This window comes from Mobula hypostoma, chromosome 16 (genome assembly GCF_963921235.1).
Source record: "Mobula hypostoma chromosome 16, sMobHyp1.1, whole genome shotgun sequence".
Lineage (NCBI taxonomy): Eukaryota > Metazoa > Chordata > Chondrichthyes > Myliobatiformes > Myliobatidae > Mobula > Mobula hypostoma.
In genome coordinates, this window is record NC_086112.1 from 32,813,981 (window position 1) to 32,837,503 (window position 23,523).

Below are 23,523 nucleotides of genomic sequence, written 5' to 3' on the forward strand. Positions count from 1 at the left end.
CGGACAGAGCGTAGGTGCTCGGTTTCCCAATCTCCGTCAGGTCTCACTGATATACAGGAGGCCATACTGAAAGCAACAGACACAGCATATGACCCCCACAGACTCACAGGTGAAGTGTCGCCTCGCCTGGGAGGACTGTTTGGGACCCTGAATGGTAGTGAGGGAGGAGGTGTATGGGCAGGTGTAACACTTGTTCCACTTGCAAGGATAAGTGCCGGGAGGGAGATCAGTGGGGAGGGACAAATATACAAGGGAGTGATCCCTGCAGAAAGCAAAAAGTTGGATGGGGGGGAAGTAAAGATGTGCTCAGTGGTGGGATCCCGTTGAAGATGGTGGAAGTTGCGGAGAATTATTTGCATGACGTGGAGACTAGTGGGGTGGGTTTCAGCCTGAAATGTGAACTGTACTCTTTTCCATGGATGATACCTGACCGACTGAGTTTCTCCAGCGTTCCTTGCTGCCTACCCTTGAACTGATTGACATTGCCAGCACTGCGGCCCCACCATCAATATCCATGGAGTCACCACCAACTGTGAAGTAACCATATACTGGTCACTTATAAGTAACCATATTGCAGCTCCAAAACTTGGTGAAGTGCTGAGCATCCTGCAATGCAAAACCTATGCCCTTATACCTCAGAACCTGTACACAATCTACAAGTCAGAAATTGTGTGCTTGACACAATACTTTTTACTGAGAGAATGCAGCAAGAAGAACGCTCAAGATCATTGCCATCTGGGACAAGTCAGTTCATTTGCTGGATCCCAAAATTACCACTCTAAGCATACATTCACTGCACTACTGGCACAGCGCATGTAACCACTTTGCAGTTACGGTATTTGCCTGGGCTATTCTGATCGAACTTTCCAATCACACATCCTCCATAACTGTGAAAGCAAGAATGAGCAGGGATACCATTTCGTACAGTTCCCTTCCAAATCACACAGTACTCTGAGTTGTCCTTCATCAATGCTGGATCTAAATCCTCAAATTCCCTTCCAAAAGCACTTCACCAGAAAGACTGCAGCAGTGTACAATAATGTTCTATGGCCATTTAATGATGGACAATAAGAGCTGGCCTCATTAGCAATGGCCTGATCACAAACTGTGAATAAATACCTGAATGCCAAGCTCCATCCCATGGACCATAAGCAATCAGTTCATATCCCATTGACTATCCCTGATTCTTAAACGTTCTTAATTATGTAACTCATGCCTGTAACCTTCCTATTGCACTTTGCAAATTCATTTAACAGAACTCTCTTACAGATTTCGTCGTGGCTATCCCTCGAGATCGAGGATGATGGTCTTCATTCTGAAGAAGTGGCCCACAGAACGAAGACGCCTGTGCGTGTATTTGTTTAATGTGTACTTGATTTTGCACTCCAAGAAGCACACGATACTTCACAAATCAACCAACTGATTCCAATGGCATGGAAACCATGACGATTGGAGCTGATGAATTTGTTGCAGCCTTCATCTGCCTTCACAGCCATTGAGTTTGAAGTAACTTCGTCTGCCTGTTCCACCGTTGAGGTCTTGGTTGGATTGTTCTTTGTCAGGGACCTCACCCTTGACCTTACTGCCATGGGTGCCGCCATGGGAGACGGCATTGCTCTCGAGATCAGAGGACCACACAAGCTTCTCCACCACGACAAGGTGACAATCCATGGAGAAGATCTTACAGATTTATTCCTTGACCATCCATATGATGTGGCTAAATGAGATCATTTGCTTCCAGGCCAGTGTAACTTCCAAATTTGGTATGACTGCTTGTCTTGGTAAGTCATTGTTGACAATTTGATTATACAGCGCACCATAAGCGCTGCCAATAATGACATACCAAGACGGCTTAGTATATCACTGCTGGCAGTGCTCGTGGTGCCGTGTATGGGCAGTGAGTTTCTGTCTTTTGATCTGTTCATAATAAAAAAAATAGAACTTAAGGATGCATAACAATTTTGAAACCTTCTCAATTTGCAGCCACAAATTGATATGCATCCACAAAAGGTCAAGTTTCATACTGATTTTAAAATGGTCATAAAAGGAATTCTCCCAGTCTTCTTTGGAGCTCATAGTGGAAGTTACTGAAGGACCGGTGTTAATGTAGTGAAAATATTCTTGACAAAGTATCTACAACAGCTAAGAACACATATCTCACTAATCCAAATGAAGTATTTTCCTCCCACTTTAATCAAATGGTTTTATTTCTGCTATGGACAATGTCATGATGTGAACCTTCACAATGAGTATCACTCTGAAGACTTTTATGTTGGAATATATTGCCTATTTTCACTGTTGTCCCTGTGGAAAAATCATTATGTATATCATGTAGAAGGCAATGTTGCCAGGGTACCCACATCACTAATCCTCTGCAAACCTTCCTATGATTGCCGTATTTGTTGTATAAGAGCCTCCCTTGAACCCAAATCCTTGACTAAGCACTGTGTCATCCCTAATAATAGCTCCTTCATTGGTTAATTTGATTATGGCTTTGTAAAGTGCCTTAAGACATTTTTCTGCTTTTAAAAGGCCGTGTGAATATCCCCTGTATGTTGTATTGTACTTAACCCTTAAACTATCATTCACCACAGAACGTTTATTGTCAAATGCATGTCTGTATGTTGTCAACATCTTAAAAATGATAAAGACCCTTTCAAATATGAAATAAATGCAGTGATGGGCAATTCAAGCAATTCTTGTAAACCTCTAGGTTAATTTTCCCCACAACTGAATGAACAAGTTAAAGACACTAATATCTCAAGCATTATTCATTGTTTCATTGGGAGTCTTGCTTTAGATTGAGCAACTAATGACTCATAAATTATTAATGAATGTTTGATTTGGTCTGCAGGCTTTATGAGGCATGTACTGTATGAGGCCATCACAGAGTGCCTTTTATCTTGCTAACTTCCTTATAATCATTTCTCTTCCTTCCCTGATATCTTGCAGATGGTAATTCCTATACCCTTTGCTATCCCTAATAGAGAATTCCAAACCAGAGACTTACTCACATGTGACAAGAAGTATTTGAATAAATTGTAATGTGTAGCATAATCCTGATTAAGATATAAGGAAATATTGTGTACTTTTTAAGAGGATTAATGTTGAAATGAAGGGACCCCAACAATTTCTGTTGATGTTTTCCAGTTGGTTTCAACAGTACAGAATCGATTACATTTTTTTATAACATCAAATTAAAGTCCAAGTTCAATTTATAGAGACAACTGTAAAAATTATCAAAAGAAGCGGACATAGCTTTTTTATATGTAATGGGGACAATAGTGGCAGATAAATGTTAGTATAACAGTAAAATGTCACAAAGAAGGTCGAAGTATGAATAATATGTGACATCATAATTGGTATATGAATAGTGCTAATTCAAAATAGATATTACGGCTTTGGTATCTTAATTCTCGACACCTTTATTAGTTTATTATTGGTATTGGTTCCTTAAGGTCATTATAGCTGCGGGTGGTAACAGGGACAAGCTCCCACTGCCTATTAAATGCTCCCACCTGCATGGGCCAGCTCCAGGCCTTTATGTGTGGCTTAGCTACTAAACCTAGTAGAACCATTTCTACTGACAGGAGAAGGGGCAAAAGTGGGTCACTGGCACCTTAAAACCAGTCGCTTCAGACAGATGGGCATCATCAGTTGTGGTTGACAGTTCATCTAGGTGAAGAAAACTCTGATCTCAAACATTGGCTGCCTTGTGGCTATACCCACTCATGGGGAAGGCTTCAGGAGTAAACCCCAAGGGGAAAATCCTGAGCTGGAGTCCCTAAGGCAGTTCTACAAAGAGTTCAATGCTGACTGGCAGCTCCTGCAATGCTGCTGGTACCAAATTAAATCGGTTTCAGCCGTTCCTTTGGGTTCATCATATGCATGGAGAGGGGGAGCTTGCTACACGCGCAACAGTTTGCTCTCCACATTGTACTCTCCAAGCTTACGTATCTAGACTGCTAGGATGCAACATCCATGGTTGACCCTGACCGAAAGAGGCCCTTCTCTTTCATTATTGGTATTGGCTTAATATTGTCAAGGGTATCAAGATACAGTGAGAAGTCTGTCTTATATACGGGTTATACAGTTCAATCATTGCACAGTGCATTGAGATAGAACAAGGTAAAACAATAATAATGCAGAATTAAAAAATAAATCTACAGAGAAAGTGCAGAACGGGCAGATAATAAAGTGCAAATAACAAAATAAATTGTGACGTCAAGAGCCCATCTTTTCAAACAAGAGGTCCAGTCAAGCAGCTGATAACAGTGGGATAGAAGCTGTACTTGGGCCTGGTAGTGTGTGCTTTTAGGCTTTATAATCTCTGTCCGCTTGAAGTTGGGAGAATAGAGAGATTCTCCAGCGTGGGGGTGGGAAGAGTTTCATTGATTATGTTGAATGCTGTACTGAGGCAGCAAGAAGTCTCATTTGCCTTTAAAAAGCCAAACAACTGTAAAGCACCAATAAGCATAATAAGCAAAATGACAACTGGTGTATATAAATAAGGATCAAGCAATTTGAAACCTGCCTAATCATTTTGGGCATGGCCTAGAAATTCGATTACTTGGCTCTTTGTTTCAACTTTGTGCAACTGAAGTGAATTGTGAAAAATGCTATTCTGGGAAATTCATCGAATATATCTTCCACATAGATTGACGTCTTTCACTGTGCAATGCCCTTTAGAAGCACTCCTAAGGATAGAGGTTTGAAGTAATGAAAGGCAAATCATGACTGATATCCGGAAGTTATTTTTCAAACAATATTTGGCGTGGTTTGGACTGAAGCCACTGGCATTTGTCCAGCAAGGTGCGGTGAAAACGTTGTTCCCTTGTGTTTACCCATCGATTGATGCTCTCAGACTACATGGGCTAATTTCCACAGGACCAATCCAAAAAGCTGATTGCACAGTAAAATGCATTATCTTACATGGAAATCTTGGCAGATGGCCAAGGGCGTGGTACTTGGTTGAATCTCCTCAAGTAGCCATTAACAATTTTCATTCCTCAGACCTGGGGTTCTCCTATTGATGTGCCGGAATTTAATAAGCTTTCAGTGAGGTCAGGTGCTGGGAGGCTGATGGAACTGCTCCTTCTCTTATTTTCCTCCCCTGATTGGCCCACGTACACCTCTTTAACTGTATCAGACGTGGAAATTTGACATGACTGTGTTTATAATTCATTTATTCTCACCATTTCTTCTCACAGTCCCAGTTTAGTACATGTAATGCAGACTTATCCAAAAAATATTTTCCATCCCAGGTGCTTGTTGTTACTATTAAAATCAGATTGAATTCAAATTGGATTGTTCTGAACTGGTTCCAATCTACTTACAGTGCGTTTTTGGCTCTCTTCAAAGCATGTGTCAGATGGCATTAAATTATTGGCTGACAGGTGGACTGTGGTTTACTCCAAAGCATGATAGGAGCGAGGATTCAAATTGGACTCCTTACAGCAGCCTGAAGCTGCATTTACAATGCTCTCAGGAATTGGCAATCTACACTCAAAGCTCACAATGGATGTATCATTTGGACAAATTAAAGAACTGTAAAGTAAGAATAACCATCTATGCAATGCAGAAAAATTAAAATTAATATGAAACATGTGCCAAATTTATGGATAAAAGAAACCATGGTGATCAGAGAGAATATGGAAAAAAACCAGAAAAAAGGAAAAAGTCAAGAGAGGTTATGAAGGAAGATGTAAAAGGCAAAAAAAATCTTATAAAAGCTACAAACAGTGAAAATGTTGTTCTTAGACAGAACGCAGAAGAATGGATAATTCTACTTTTAATAAAACCGGGTTGCTATTTTGCTATAAATGCTGAAGATTGATATAAGGCATTCATAAATAAATCTTTCACAGGCTTTATTTTTCTTGACTAAATTGCATTGCTTTTATTGGGAGAAGTCGCTGATTTTGTTCAAATGCCTATTTCCTCCTAAAGACCTTTCTTATGATAAAGTTTACTTGATTTGTTATGTGTGGTGTCGTCAATGAGCACTCTATTGTATAAACAGGGAAAAAAAGGACAACATCCTAATAAAGATGATAATAGAAATGTTGTTAGGGAGGAGCAAACGAATGAATATTTCCATTAGTTTTCACAGAAGAGTGTGGTACAGGGGTCATAAAGGGCTTTCATGCCATTAAACTGTGATCAGCCAGCTAGGTCCTCTGCCTCTTGATAAGCAAAGGATGTGAGCCCTGAAAATTACCCCTGCTTTTTTTCTTAAATACTGACACTCCAGAACTAATGCACCTGCAGTGAAGATGTTCTGGAGCAGCTGCAACACCAGCATCAAGATATACTAGATATTCTACTGTGGTTAATACTTCCTCAACAGTTCTGTGTGCATTTCTAGTTGTCCCATTACAGGAAGGATGTAGAAGTTTTGGAAAAGGTGTCGAAGAGGTTTACCAGGATGCTGCCTGGATTAGAGGATATGAACTATAAGGAGAAGTTGGACAAACTTGGGTTGTTTTACCTGGGGCATTGGAGGTTAAGGGGAGACTTGATAGAGTTTTAAGTGCAAAGTTCAAGGTACATTTATTATTAAAGTACGGATACTATATACAAATTGAGATTCATCTCCTTACAGGCAGCCAGAAAACAAAGAAACCCAAATAGAAGCCATTAAAAAAAAACCATCAAACATGATCATATGTATGGCTTTTATAGTAAAGTAGTAACCAAGCTTGAGTGAAAGTAGTATAATCATAGTATTATATGATTATGAGATAAAATAGAATCTTAATTTTCCCCAGGGCAGTAGGGATACACATTTAAGATGAGTGAAAGAAAGTTTAAATGAGTTGTGCAGGGCAACTTTGTTATATATTTTTTTTAATATTCTATGCCTTATGTAATGGTGTTGCATCAATCAGCAACAAAACATTGGAAGGTACTAATGACAGTTCTACCAATCAGTGCGTACTTACCAGTAAGGCACAGAAGAGACTGCAGACGCTAGAATCTGAAGCAAAAAAAAAACAAATTGCTGGCTGAACTCATTGGAACAACCAGCATCAGTGGAGACCGAGGATGGTCCATGTTTCAAATGGATATCAGGATAGGTCCATATGTGGAGTCTGGACCCAAAAAGTCAACCATCCTTCTGCCTCAACAATTACTGCATGACCACTGAGTTCTACCAGCAATTTTTGTTCCATACTCATAAACATATAGGAGCTGGAGGAGCCAGAAGACAGATACTGAACATTTCAGGAATGGTGTCTTCGCTTCTGCTACCAGATTTCTGAAAAAACAATGAACCTATGAACACCATATCAGTATTTTTCCTTGCTTTTTGCACTCGTAATTTAATTTAATTTTATTTTATATATGCTTTTTATTGTAATTTATAGTTTTTATTATTATGTATTACAATGTACTGCTGCCGCAAAACAACTAATTTCAGAACATATGCCAGTGATATTAAAATTGATTCTCATTCTGAACACCCACCTCGCTGATGCTCGATTTGGATTTTGCCAAACTCACTTAGCTCCAGACCTCTGTACATCCTTAGATCATTTCAGAGGAGTGATGAGAGGCAGCATTTGGCTAAGTGACATCAAGAAACTCTTATAAATTTTGACACTCTTTGCATTAAAACATTTTCAAATCCTTCACCATCAAAATCCTATGGATTACTACTCATTAGAAGTCTACTGTGTACATTCACAAAAATACTATGGCTGCAAGAGCATGTAAGAGACTGTATTCTGTCATATTTCTCCTCCTGACTCCCATAAAGCCTTCTAATATTGGCAAGACATCAATCAGTAGTGTGATTTGAGTTCTGTTTACTTTCCTAAATGAATGTAGCTCACAACAAACGGAAAGCATAATATCATCTACCAGGGTATTCCACCTTGGGTTCTATGGAATCCTTGCTTAACGGCATTGTTTCATGGCATAAAAAAGGTTGGGTCCCTTAACCTGGACCAAAATGGACCTTTCAAATGGCCTTGTATTCATAAAGATATGCATTCATTCACTTCATCACTGGCACATTGTACTGTAGCTGCAGTATGGCATCTACCAGTTGCTTTGAAGCAACTTGCTAAGTGTTCTTACATATCAACTCCCAACCATCACCCTTACTCCTGAAAATAACAAGGCACATGTTTATTTTTAAAATTTTTTTTAGAGATGCAGCATAGTAAAAGGCCCTTCTGGCCAAATAAGCCTGTATCACCCAATTACACCCATGTGACTAATAAGCCTACTAACCTGAATGTCTTTCGGATGTGGGAGGAAACAGGAGCACCCAGGAGAAATCCATGTGGTCAAGGGTAGAACGTACAAACTCCTTACAGAATGCTCTCATCTTATGAAACGCAACCATTGAAGGAAGTTACTCACCATTGCTGTCTCTATGGCTTTAGGGTGATAAATGGTGGCCCAGCCATCAATATCCACATCTCATGCACAAAAGATAATTACCTTGCCCAGTGAATCATTGGAGTTTCAGATTTATTTATCACACATATATCAAAATATATACTGAAATGTGATATTTGCATTAACAATCAACACTATCAAGGATGTGCTGGGCACAGCCCACAAGTGTCACCACACATTCCAGTGCCAACATAGCATGTCTACCGTGTTCAGCAGAACAAGCAACAACAACAATAAAACAAAAAAAGACAACAGCAGCAAAACAAGCATCTTTCCAACTCTCCTTCCCCACCCCCCAACTCCTTACAAGCAGTCAAGCCTTCCAACTCCAGGACTGGCCACCTTCTGGCCTCCAGTCCTTGGTCCTCATAGACATTGGGCCTCCAACTTTGGACTTTTCCCTAGGGTCAGCAATCATGGGTTTGACCTTTGGGCTTTGACTTCCAGACTCCCATGGACTTCCGACCCTAGTGACCTTATGACACCTTTGGGCTTCTACCTTCAGTCTTCGACTTTCAGGCTTCCATCTCCGGATTCGCGTACTCTGGACATCGCCCTTTAGCTTTGACCTCCCAATTTTATTGAAGAACATCTGAAGCAAGCATTTAGATATTGTGCTCATTATAGAGGCATTAATTATATGAAATGATTAAGGCCAGGATAGGCAATCAGGGCACAGATCATGAATTTGAGCTCCAGAAATAAATAGATAGAAACCCTTGTGATTTCTTCACCTCTCAATTCTCTGTTTAAATTGTAAGCCCAGAAAAGCTCCCTCCCCAATTAGTAAAATCTATTCTATTATGTAACTTTCCAGACCTATTATTTTAAGTTTTGGGTATTCTAACTGGTTGAATGAATTCAACAGTTGTTGAAAGGGTTTGTGGTGTCTATGAAAATAGAAAGGGTAAACCAGTGACCCCAAGTGAAAAGCTGTTGGGAGCACAGAATTCCACTGATACTTCACGCTCCTGGATTCAGTTAGGTCACCTTCATAATAGGTTTTCTGTTTATTTTTTCATGAGGTGAAATGGATAAGGGAATGGATCACTGGAGAGCAGCTGCTCTTCAATAGCTATTCTAGTTATCGGTTAAAATCTTGGTTCCTTATTTCAAGCAGTCTAGCTGTAGAAATTCTACCAATTTAGCAGTGGAAAGAAAAAGAAAATATATCTGGAACCACTTGAATTGATAAAGAAAGCTCGGAAATTTTGCTAAGAGATGCAACAGATAAAAAAGCCCTCTCCCCTATCACAGTGAACAATAAGCATCACAGGAAGTGGCAGAGTGGCATTGCTGTCTTTCAAATGAACAAGCCATGGGAGCAGATGTGAAAGCAATAGTCCAGATAAATGTCAAGGAAAATCAAGCAAAGTCTTGCCAATTGTAATAGCCTCATATCTCTGAAGGTGTTCAACATTCACTGTGACTATAACATGGTGCAAGATCAGTAAGTAAAGAAAACATTGGCATGTTCTTTCATAGCTGTACTTACATATCCAGTCCATTTACCTATTCTGATAGCAGGGAGCTAATGCACTGTTGCAAAATGAAGGTGCAATGGCTGCCATCACGGTACTGTGAACTAATTTGCTTAATATGTTTTTGATTGTATGATAATACCAGGATGTTAATTGATTTGAAGTATTTCTACAAGCCATGAGAGCTTATTCACTAAACAATTGGTTCCACGCATACCATCAGGAAGACATTGCATTTTCCAACATTCTGTCACTTGTTAAAAGTGGTCGTAGTTAATTGTGTTCCTGCTGCTCCCCAGACCATAAAAGTAGAGAACATGCTTTATATGTCTGGAGTTATTTTATTTTCGGCTGTGCTATGCACGCATCCCTCTCTGAACAATTAATTCATACATTCTGTCCTTACGAAGCTCAAAGAAGCTTTTGTGGTATCATTTCAACAAAAAAAAAGTAAATCAACAAAATACACTGATATATACAGCTGAGGAGGGCTGATGTTATTGGTGACTTTCAAACAATTAGGCTGAATGAAAGTATGTTATGGAATATAATAGTTATATTGCAGTGGCCAAATATCCTGTACTGTTACAATGCAGGTATTGAATGAGAGGAAATACAATATGCATCAAGCACGTAAATTGTGTTGAAACTCTCACAAGCATGTTGCCAAACAAGTAATGTGGGAAAAGTAGAAGGAAATTGAAGTGTCATTCCTCAAAAAGGTTGTTGAAATAAATAATTTCACATGCTGTTACTGTTACTCCAACCAACATTACATTAACAAGTGTTGACATATTACTGAATGCACCAGAACATTTAAAATCTGATGCAACTTAAATTTTGTTACATGATAATGAAATTTGACTAATCTTTTCCCGTGGTCACTGACAGATAGAGTTCTGTATGTGTTGATATACAGTATGTGAGATTTTGAAGATTTTATTTCATTCAACAGAACATGAAATTTGAAGCCTTTTCCTCTCTTGCTTGGAGACAATAAACAGCACTTTTGTTTCAATAATATTAACGACACCACTAACAGTACAAAACAGCATATGGAAAACAATTCCTTCTCTGTTCTCATTTTTATGGCTGTATTTTGAGTTACAATCAATGTAGGTACAGTATTAATATTCACTTTTGAGTGTGTGGTTCTGGAGCATTTCACTGAGCCAGCAATGCTGGTAATATTTTTGCCCGTCACTGAAGTCAGCAATTTTTTTTGTACTTGCCATTCCATTAACTGCAAATCCATTTGTATCCATTTACAGCACAATGTAACACAATGGCAAGCACTCACGTTCAATTAATGCATACAGCATTGGCAATATAATGTTAAAAAGGCACTAAAATTACATTGTTAATCCTAGGAAAATATCCACAGAATACACAACAATGAATCAAAAATATGGTGCACATAATTTTAACAATGTGCAAATCTACAGGAGGTGTGATACTACTCAACCATCCACAAAATGGCATAATTGATAAAAATGGTATTTGGATCCAAGTGAATTAGTATCTACTCAGTTCCTATATTAGATTCAAATAACCGACTACCAAACACTGATCTGTTGAAGATGGAGAATACTAGAATGAATCACATTATTCGGTTTTCCTAATACTTCGCTCCTTGTTTGTCCCATTCTCTCTGACATGTTTTTTATCTTCCAACTGCATCCTTGCTTTAATTGCTTCATTTTTGTTTATATATATTCTTCCTTTCCCCACCATCTATATTCCTCCTGTTGTTTCATCCTATTTATCTCCCTGCTATTTATTTCTATAACTGTTTCATTTATTTCATCATTAAAAAAAAATTCTGCATATATTTTTGCTATTTTCCTCCTCTTCTCTTACCTACTGATTTAAGCTGACAGCACAGATTTAAACTACTTTCACACCTCTTCTTGACGTGTTGTGCTGCTGACTCATCCTATGTTCTGGTTGAAAGTCAAAGTCAAGTTTATTGTCACATGTAAAAGTAAATGTCTGCACAGATGCAGTGAAAATCTAGCTTACAAGCACATAGCATTATATAGAATTGGAATTAGTTTGTTATTGTCATATCTACTGAAGTACAGGGAATTGCCAGATCAATTCATTACACAGTACATTGATGTAAGGTAAAACAATAACAGATGAAGAATGAAGTGTAACAGCTACATGGAAGGTCCAGTGTGGGCAGCCATTAAGGAGCAAGGTCATAAGGTAGATCATGAGATAAAGAGTCGATTTTATCAGACTAGGGATCCATTTAATAGTCTTTTAATAGAAGAGCAGAAGCTGTCTTTGGGCCTGGTGGTACGTGCTTTTGGGCATTTGTATCTTCCAGCCAATGAGAGAGAGAAGAGGGAGTGTCCAAGGTGGATGGGGTCATTGGTTATGCTACTGTACCGAGGCAACGAGAAGTATAGACGGAGTCCATGGAGGAGAGGTGACGTTTTGTGATTTGCTGAGCTGTGTTCACAACTCTCTACAGGTTCCTGCAGTAACTGGCTGAGTGCAAAACTCTTGTACTATGCAGCTGTGAAGGATGAACCTTAATTAGAAACCCTTTCATTCTTTTCCAGACCCTGGTAAGTATATATTCCAGAAGTAGATGAACAATGGTCTCAGTCCATAAGGCCATAACAGCAAGAGACAGGGAACAGAATTAGGCCATTTGGCCATTGAGTCCATTCCACCATTCAATCATGGCTGATTTATTATCCTCTCAACCCCACTCCCCTGGCTTTACTCCATAATGTATGACACCTTGATTTATCAAGAACCTATCAACCTCCACTTTAAATATAGTCAATGATTGGCCTCCACAGCCATCGATGGCAATGAATTCCTCAGATTTCACCATCTTCTGGTTAAAGAAATTTCTCCTCATCTCTGTTCCAAATTGTGGTCCCTCTATTCTGAGGCTGTACCCTCTGCTCCTAGACTCACATGCTATAGGAAAGATCCTCTCCATATTCACCCTATCTAGGTCTTTCAATATTCAATAGATTTCAATGCGATCCCCGCTCATTCTTCTAAACACCAGCAAGTACAGCCCCAGAGCCATCAAATGCTCTTCATATGATAAGCTTTTCATTCCCAGGATCATTCTCATGAACCTCCTCTGGACCCTTTCCAATGCCAACATACCATTTCTTAGATAAATGATTTCCCAATCATTAATTACGACTAAAGGCCCCACTTGCAGTTTGGAAGGATGTTGTGGGAGTGACCTGACTCACGTCACTATGAAACATTTGGCCTCCTGGCGTTTGAAAGCCAGGTGACCCACCTTCCTACAGATTCATCACGGTATCAGCTTTCCACTCTTTATGCCCTTGTTTACTGCGAATTCGGCACACACTGGGTGCCCATGGTATATTACATGACTTTGGCATGTGCCAACCAAGAAACACAGTGGCATATTTCCATGCCCATTTGCTCTCAGCTTCCTCTTAATACTTCTTTTGCTGGTCCAGATACCTTGAACATCTTAAATGTCTACTCTCTTTTCTTTTTTGTTCACACAGAACAGTGAACACCTCCACTACACGCAGCTCCACAATAAGCATTCACTTTTTCTCCTGTTCAAAAAACTGTACAGTGAGTTCTGATGTAAATGCTTCCTTGCTCTTCAGCTTGTTATCTTCAGACATCCCTTGTCCTTCCTGAAAGAAGAATTGAAGTATTCACTCCAAAGAAAGTCATGAAAGGCAAAGATACCTTCAGGTTTAAAGCCACAAACTTCAAACAAGAGTTTCATCATGAAAAGGCTTCACTCCTAAAGTGTGGCTGACTCAGGAAATTCTAAATGCAGAAATAAGGGATTCTGCATCTTATGCCCGAGGATCAAATATCTTTCATCACAATAGCCTTCGGGAGGATTGCCTTGATATTGCTGACTTTTGCTAGGTGAACCCATATACTAAAGAGGATTTGGGAGTGTCACTCTGTCTGTCATTGCAGAGCATCAAACCCAGCTCTATTATTTCTACTTCCATTCCAACTGTATTCATTTAATTCAACACAGACCAAGATCTAACAATAGCTATCTTTGAACTGAGTAATGGATTTCACATTTTCTTCCTTGCATTTGGTGGTTTGAAAAGACCCACATTTGGTATAAGGATTATCTTAGATGCTGAAAGGCTGAATTTAAATCATTGGTTCAAATTTATGTAATTGGTGAATTGCAGCTATTGAAAAGGGGATTAGGAGGGGCTGGCAAATTCTGGCTTAGAATCATTTGTCTTCTTTCCCAGTACAATCTTCTTGATTTGTTGGCTGTATATCCAGATTGTAATTGAAAAGTGGAGGTAATTAAAAATGAAACACATCATTTACTTATTAATTATTACTTTATCCTATGAGAGTTCAGCAGATTGCATAACATTATAGATATTTAATGTCATTATTCACAACCTTACAATTAATATTGATTGCATTCTCAAAAGCACTGGTTCCAGTTTCCTGAGACTTTTGTTGCCTATAATTACTAGTGCCCCCATCTATTCCATGAGGTCAAATACAAAACAGCCAACTTCATTAATGAATCCATTTATTTGCAGTTATGTTGCTTCTCTTGTGTTGACACATGCTGACGTGTTAGTATTGCTGGTTAGTTAGACTCTTCCATCACATTTATTCATTTCCTTAATCTTTCAATACTGTATTTATGTAACGAACTACATAAGATAGAACAGTACCACAATGGACAGGCAATCTGGCCCACAACGTTGTGCTTACTTTGATGATAATTTATACTAAATGTCCTTCTGCAGTGCATCATCCCTATCCCATCTTTCGCTTCATGTTCATGTAGCTATCAAACAGCCTTTTAAACTCCACCAAGAAAACTTGGCTTCCACATTGCCATTATACTTCTTTCCTCTAACCGTAAAAGCACATCCTCTGCTATTTGATATTTCTATACTGGGGAAAAGATTAGCTGTAAGCTATGTCATGATTATATACTATTGAATCTACGTTGAACTTCCTGCATCTGCAGAATTTCTCATGGTTACTATGTGCTATTAGCTATAGTTAATAGGTATAAATCAGGGGCCCCCAACCTTTTTTGCACTGCGGACCGGTTTATTATTGACAATATTCTTGCGGACTGGCCGACCCGGGGGGCGGGGGGAGGGGGGGGAGAGTAGGGTTGCCAACGGACAAGAGTAGCAGTCAAATACGTTGTGTTTACTCCGAGTAAAACTACAATGACCATGAAGCCTTGCGCGGGCACCAGTGCGCATGCGTGTACGTGGAGATTTTTCTTCTGCAAATCGTTTTTGGCGATTCTGTTCGGGGGTGGGGGGGTGGGTTGTTAATCACGACCGGAATATAGGTGGTAAGTGGCTATTACACTCAATTTCGTTTCTAAAAGGGTTTCTCGAACGAATTTAATATTAAACACACAGCGCATATTTTCCTCACATGTATATAGCGATAAGTCAATTATCAGGGAGGACAGGGAAGCTTGAAGTAAGGGTTGAACGAACTTCCAGTAGAAGTGGCAGAAGCAGGTTTGATATTATCATTTAAAGAAAAATTGGACAGGAAAGGAATGGAGGGTTATGGGCTGAGTGCAGGTCAGTGGGACTAGGTGAGAGTAGCGTTCGGCACGGACCAGAAAGGCAGAGATGGCCTGTTTCCGTGCTGTAATTGTTATATGGTTATATAAGTCACTTATAAGTCAATAGCATCATAACATTTTAAGTAACGTTTGGATATTAAACACACAGCATATATTTTCCCCGTATGAACATATAAAATTATTGCAACAGACCAATATCGCTGAATCAGTGGGAGCCTTGAGCTTGTTTTCCTGCAACAAGACTGTCCCATCGAGGGTTGACAGGAGACAGCGATACTCGAACGGGGTTCCTTATGTCCAGTCTATTCCGCAATTTAGTTTTCATTGCATTCATTGCAGAAGACCCCACTTCGCAGAAAAATGTTGGAAATGGAAGCAACGTTTTCAGTGCTTTCGTGGCTCTCTCGGGATATTTAGCTTTGACTTCGATCCAGAATGCCGGCAGAGATGTTATGTCAAACATACTTTTCAGCCCGTCGTCATTTGCAAGCACGAGGAGTTGATCTCCTTCCCGCGCTGACATGGATGACGCGCGGGTAATGACCTCGTGTGCGTAATGACCTCGCTTGTGTTCAAGTTCAACAGTGGGCGTGACAGGGAATGAGGAAAAGTGCAGCTGACTCATAGCGCCAAATCGTATTGTTTCCTTGCGGCCCGGTAGCACATACTTTGCGGCCCGGTACTGGTCCACGACCCGGTGGTTGGGGACCACTGGTATAAATCATCAATGTTGATTTTTTTTTTATTTTATCACAAATGGGTTTATAACCCATGGTTGTGTTATGTTGATGGGTGAAATACAAAAATGCCATATGAAAAGAGCCTTTGATTTATATGAAAAACAATGATTTTCTTTCTCTTTGAATATTTCTGATAGTGAATAAACCCTTCCTAAGCTTCCAGCCAGGTAGAGCTATCGATTATAACCAACGCTTCGAAAACAAACTCTGCCATCTTCTTCAGAGATAAGAAGATGGTAGTTTGTCATTGAAATGTTGGTTATAGTCAGTCACTGTACCCAGCTTGAAGCCAGAAAAGCGTTTATCCATCATATATGCCGGGAAAGCACTAGATTCTTTTTTTCATTGCTGATAATATCCAGATTCTTGAAAATAAACAAAAAGTTAAGGCTATTTAGATGCTTTTATTAAGTTGATAAAGTAATATTTTACTTACATGTGCTCATCTGATTCAAAAGCCACTAAATCCGACACATACTTTTGGTAGCAGCATTCATTGCTCCCCCTCGTCTCTGCCAACTGTATACCCATGAGCCTGGATCACGGTACGGAAACTTTAGAGAACTACAGTACATGCAAAAGTGGAGTATTGAGGGAGAGCTGCAGTGAAGTTAATGAAATCCTTCAGATGAGACATTAAACCAGTTCACTTTACCAAATGTACGAAAAGATTTTAATATGAAAAGAAGCAACATCATGGCCAATGTATGTCTCTCAAACAGCTTTATAAAACTAAAGTGTTGAGTCATTAATACATTATTGTCCATGTAGACCACAGTGTACAAATTGTTTGTTACGAATCATATCTGACAGCATTTCTAGGTTGAATAAGTGAAAGTGATTGTTTCTTGGATTTGCAATTGCCGTTCAGGTCTGAGATGAGAAAAAATTTCTTCACTCAAGCGTAGTGAATCTTCGTATTTCTGTGCAGTTGCTGAATATTTTCCAAAACAGAGATTCGTATCCTTTATTTTAAAAATGGAGAAGGACAGAAGTCAGGAATCTAAAAGTCATAAAATCAAAAAGTAAACTGCAGATGTTGGAAATCAGAAATAAAACAAACAAAAAAATTGCTGGAAAACACTCAGCAGCTCAGAGAGCATCTTCAGAAAAAGAGATGATGTTACGGGTTTAAGACAGTTCCTTGGAACTCAATCTACACACTAGTTAGCTGAACAGCTTTCAACTAGAAACTATTATAAAATACTATTGAAAAGTTTATAGCAAAGTTATCAGGCAAAGTCAACATGTTTTTGTGAAATCAAAAGTTTATAAAGAGATACATCTATTTCCTTGCAGAAAATCGAAGCTTGTAGTTTCGAGGGAAACAGGAAAAAAGGCATAAATGGGATTTTATCTGGTCAGCAAATGTAAAGAGTGCTGTGCAAGTCCTGAAATAATTTATTGCTCGACTGCTCAGTAATTGGTACTGGGGGCATCAGCCTTTTATATTTCATATAACTGACTTGGATGAAGCTAGGAAAAGCTTTTCTTGTTACATACACATTGAAACATACAGTGAAATGCGCCATTTGCGTCAGTGGCCAACACAGTCCAAGGATGTCCTGAGTGTGGCAGCACCAAGTGTCGGTAGCTTCCAGCACGCCCACAACTGACTCTAATCTGTATGCCTTTGGTATGTAGGATGAAACCGAAGCACTTAAGGAGGACATAAAATCTCCTTGTAAACAGCAGAGGGAACAGTACGGCACAGGAACAGGCCTTTGGCCCACAATATTGTGCTGAACCAATTAAATCAGAAATCTAATGGCCAACAAAACTAATCTCTTCTGCTTACACAATACCCATGTCCTTCCTATTTCCTTACATTCATGTGCCTAAATGAAACCAAATTGCTGGCACTCCAAAGCATTACGATAACCACTATGGTAATGTGCCGTAAAAATTTGCAAAGATAGGTAAGAAAATAAGTCGTGAAGGGGAGATAAAGAGCTACCAAAGAGTACTGATAGGTCAAGCGAGTGGGTACAGATCTAGTAAATCATTTGTCGGGCTACAGCAGAAAAGGGGAGCAGAGCGTGACTGATGGAATTGCTCAGCTGGGATTTGGAAGCAGTTAAGAAAAGGTTTACAAGACTATTGTCCGGAATGGATGGCGTAACTTCTGAGCTCTTGCCGATGTCCGTTATCGGTGGTGGCATGACCAGGTCCTCCAGACAATTGCTGAGACAATCTGCAGCACCCTTAACATCTGCCGGAAAACAAGTCCGGTCAAGAATACCATCTACTTTGTCAAAGAGGAGGAAAGACCAACAGAACACCAGAAAGCAACCGGGTTGCTCTTCACTATGAGGACTGGAAGCTAAAAGCAGGCCTGGGAAAACAGCTGCAGATTCCTCCCCATATCACAGAGACTACATTGCGCCCCGACATTGTGTTGTGGTCCGACTCATTGAAGCACGTTCCTACACTTGAGCTTACCGTGCCGTGGGAAGAACGCATGGAGGAGGCCAACGAGCAGAAAAGAGCCAAGTATGAAGATCTGAAGAACAACTGCCAAAGAAGAGGCTGGAGAGCAAAATGTTAGCCCGTGCAGGTCGGGTGCCGTGGCTTTGTAGATCAGTTGCTCTGCAAAGTATACACTGCACTTGGAATCACGGGAGAGAGAAGAAGGAGAGCCATTGCTACCACCACAAATGCAGCAGAGAAAGCGTCAAGATGGCTCTGGATAAAGAGCCAGGGGGTTCTTTATGAGTTGCTGCTAGGGCACAGGCCGGGGTCTGATCAAGGTGTATGGTGTTGAAAGACCCGAAACACCTGACGACCCCAGGTAACATCATTGATGATGTGCCCTAGCTTAGCATCATGCAGATGTTTCTGTAAGAACTGAGGATTGTTGGACAGATGCAATTTGTACCTATTGGAGTTTGACTGCCTGACAGAATACTTGATGAAAACATTAAGGTTTTGACAGATGGATGTGGAAGTGGCAATTTGCCTTTTAGGTGAACGCGGAATTAGGGGACACTGTTTAAAAATAATAAGTCTCCTACTCAGAAATGCAAATGAAGGGGGTAGAGGCCAGATTCTGCCTTCTGGCTTTTGGCTTCTGGCTTCTTCTCCTTCCTTTGCCGACCTGAGGAAGGGTTTTGGCCTGAAACTTTGACTCTTTTTTCCATTCCATAGATGCTGCCTGACCCGTTGAGTTCCTTCAGCATATCGTATGTGTTACTCTGGATTTCCAGCATCTGCAGAATCCGTTCTATTTGTCCGTGTGATTTTTTTTAATGGCAGGGGGATCAATGAATGAGAGGATGGTACAACAAAGTGGTTCTGAGATAAAAGATCAGCCATGATCCTACTGGCAGAGCAGATATGTGACTTCTTATGTTTTTATGTTACAAAAATACTTAGCTAGTAAATATCAGTGTTAGCAGTGTAATTGTGTAATTGTCATATGTTCTTCCTAAGAGGCCCAAAACTACCAGATATCAAACCTAGAACGTGCAGAGGATTACAGTATGTTTATTTATTAAGAAATACAGCACTGGAACAGGTTCTTCTGGCCCAGTATGTCTTTGCCACCCAATTACACCAACATGACAAATTAACCACCTTGGAGTGTGGGAGGAAACCCATGGGGAGAATGTACAAACTCCCTACTTATAACGGCGGTAATTGAACCCCGGTCAGTAACACTGTAACGGCATTATGCTAACCATGACATTGTCGTGCCACCCAAGACTGCTCAGCATGACTCATTTCTTCCAGGAAAAGGAGGAAAGAAACAACAGAAACATAATAAACATATCCAAAATACAATCTGAGCCACAAATCTTTCTGAATGGCAATTATCAAATACAAATTTTGGCAACACTTTCCAACTCTGCAGTCATCTGTTCCTGATTTCCCACCAGTAAACATTTATCATGGGGCAGTGGAAACAGCCACGGAAAATCGTAGCCAAAGTTATTTCTTCAGGATATTCATCATGCTAAGAAATCGTTCTCAGATGGGTGAAATTTTCACGTTAACCACCACAGGTTAAAACCACTCACCAAATTATTTATGGCACCTATGAGAATATTGCTTAATCTCTTCTTTAGAGCCTTCATTAATTGGATTATGCGTTGTTTGAAATATATTTCAGTCCATCAGCATTAGTACTGTAAGGTCTCTTTATTTCTGTGATGTTGGCAACTAATGCAGAAACACAAAAATAATTGAGTTGTTTAAAGCAATAAAGTGACAGAGGAAACAATGTAATGCAACCTGATTATTGACTGTTAACATCATCCATCGGGGTGCCCAAGATTCATTTTGGAATTTGCACATATGACAGAGAGTCAAATTCATTGGAAACATGTACAGGTCGTTCCGGCTTACCCTGCGCATAATTTTCTGTTCGAAAAGATGGTATGTGATGTACAGTAAATTGCCCTAGACTGTCATTGGAAGAGACTCATTGATTAGGGTGTACTTTAAGACAATTACCCCCAGCAGAATGGCCATAAAATCCAAGTGACAGAGGTGACTTCTGCAACGCAGAATCAGGATAAGTTTTAATATCACCGGTATATGTTGTGAAATTTGTTAACTTTGGGACCGCATTGCAATGCAATACACGGTAAATTAGAAAAAAATAAATGGGTTACAGTAAGTACCTATATGTATATTAACTAGTTAAATTAAAAATATTACTGCAAAATCAGAAATAACAAAATAGTGAGGTAGTGTTCATGGGTTCAATGTCCATTCAGAAATCGGATGGCTGAGGGGAAGAAGCTGTTTCTGAATCGCTGAGTGTCTGCCTTCAGGCTTTTCCCCACTTGATATCCATGATGGGCAGAACAAAACTTATGTTAAATGTATAAATGTAGAAAATCCAGTCTAATCCAACCTGGATTCCAATTCCAATGCTAACAGGTATTGGAAATTTCAGAAACTTTCTCAGCATGGGAAGAAGAAAGGTTGAAGTGGCTATACTGTTAAATCTTTAAATATACAAAATCCAACCTTGATGACTGGAGCTATTTAAATTTTATGAGTTCAAGTTGATTTTTTTCAGTTTAGAAAACCCAGGAGATGAGAGAAGTGGTTTCAACAGGTATCTATTCTGTTTCAGAATTGGCTGTGTGCTCCAACACATCCACCATGATGTCTGACTTTTGATTATCTCTCGCACACTTCCCTCCACCCAGCCAATTATCCTGCTCTCGTCCTGCATTCCAACAGGTATTGATGCAACAGAAAGTTGCTACAATGATGGAGAACATTTCTGCTAATTATGGCTTATGCAACTATCAGAGAAGTATCCACTCCTTTATTCGTTCCCAAATTGTTTCACAGTATTATCAATTATTGACAGCATATTTTTTCAAATCTCTGAAAACCCAGCAGTTCCATTCAGTAATTGGCCTGAATACTAAAGTCACAAACTACCTAACAGTAGACCACCACTGACAGGACACTCATTCACTGCAGTGACAGGGCACCAGTTTCTGCAGATCTTCAGTAAATGCACTGGGGGTTCTACCCATTGAAATGCTACTTTGTGTGATTTTACGTTTTTGACGAGTACAACTGCATTGTATTCATTGGAATGGCGAGGTATGGCTATAATGCAGAAGTCTAATGCAGGAAAAGGTAAATAATGCCTTTATTTAATTCAGTCCATTAAAACTTAAAAGCTTCTGATTGTTTCCAGGTGCTTCCGAGAGTTTAAAGTCTTAAAACATTTTATTTTCAGATTGTTTTAATAATTTAAATGAACTTCAGTCATATCTTTTAATAGTTTTGAATATTCATGCATATATGTGATTATCAGAAACATTAACAGACATACATTCTGCTTGACAATTGGATTAGCCAGGAGGCATGGCTTAACTAATTGTATTAAATTGGAATTTATGGAAGGAAGTATGTTCCACAAGGCCTTGCTGATCACTTAGAATCATCTTCCTTGAGAGAGTTTTCCAAAGTTAGATCAGGTTTAGCATGTGTGGAAGGTGAAGTGGCTTAAGGAAATTTCAGGCAATAATAAGGTTTAGATTTCTACTTGCAGGACCAGAAGTAATTTATTACAAGCTTGGCAAGTTTGTAGTCGGTTCCACTTACAAAGCATAGTTATTCGATTCATTCCTCAGCCTTGAAAAGATTTGAAAGTAAGTACTGGAATAAAAAGAAATTTAGTTATGTGAATTCTAGTCTTGGATTTATCCTTTTATCTTGCTCCCTTTCATTGAAATCGATGTAAGGGAATTATTCCATTATCATTAGGTCTGTATAATTGTTTTGGACTACATATGTTATTAATAAATTTGCAGACATTAAGCGGTAAATCATCCATCTAGATTCCCCTCTATAGAATATGTTTCATCTTGACCATTCACAGCCCTTTCTGAAGCATGCCTCAGGAATAATGATAACGGGCTTTTACTTGTGTTCTGTGTTTTTTAAGATAAGTGGTGGACCAGTGTGTGATCTGCAGACTTTGCTGCCATTGGGAGGGAGTTACTTAATACAGCAGCAGGGCAATTGATTGAAATATTTATACTTGTTAAGGATCCGGGCTGAACACTGGGTCGAAGGGCCTCTGCTGGTAGCTCTGGATCACGACAGTCTTTAATTTCTGTTTTCTTTCACCTGGCCATGTAGGTTCTGGCCCAGCCCCTTTCCCTTTTTGGGCTTCCTCCAATTACCTGTTTGTCTCCCCATTTGCACCCACCTGTTTCTAATTTTCACTCATTACCCTGTCCATTTAAACCCCGCCTTGACTAGTATCCTCTGCCAGTTCGTCCCAGTTCTGACCTGTGTCGTTCCAGCCTGTCATTGCGACTTCTGCCAACCGATTTTGCCTGATTCTGCATTTTGGACTTTGCCTGCTCTTGGACCCGATTTTTGCCTGTGCGCTCTGGATTATCTGCCCTCGCCTGACTGCCTTTCCTGGTAAGACCTCTGCCTGCCATTTGGATTCGTGCCTGCCTTCTGTTTTTGAAAGACTGTTGCCTTTGTGCTCCCTAATAATCCTGCTGAAATAGTATTCATTGGTCTGCACTTGATTCCCGCTGAAACCTGACAATACTGGGCTCCTAGTAAATGGACTTGAGGTACCAATTGCTATTGGGAAGTCCTTTCTTCAAATTGAGTCATAGTCGGCCAAAAGTTCTCACACATTTATTGTTTTCAGGAATGCATTGAAACCATCCCTGAATACTTTTATCTACCTGGTAATCTTTTGCCATGAAAGTGTTTGAAATAGTGTGACTTTTTTTATTAGTGTCATACATGCAAACAATATTTCATGTTTCTGAAGCTGCATGAGTATAATTGTAACCTTATT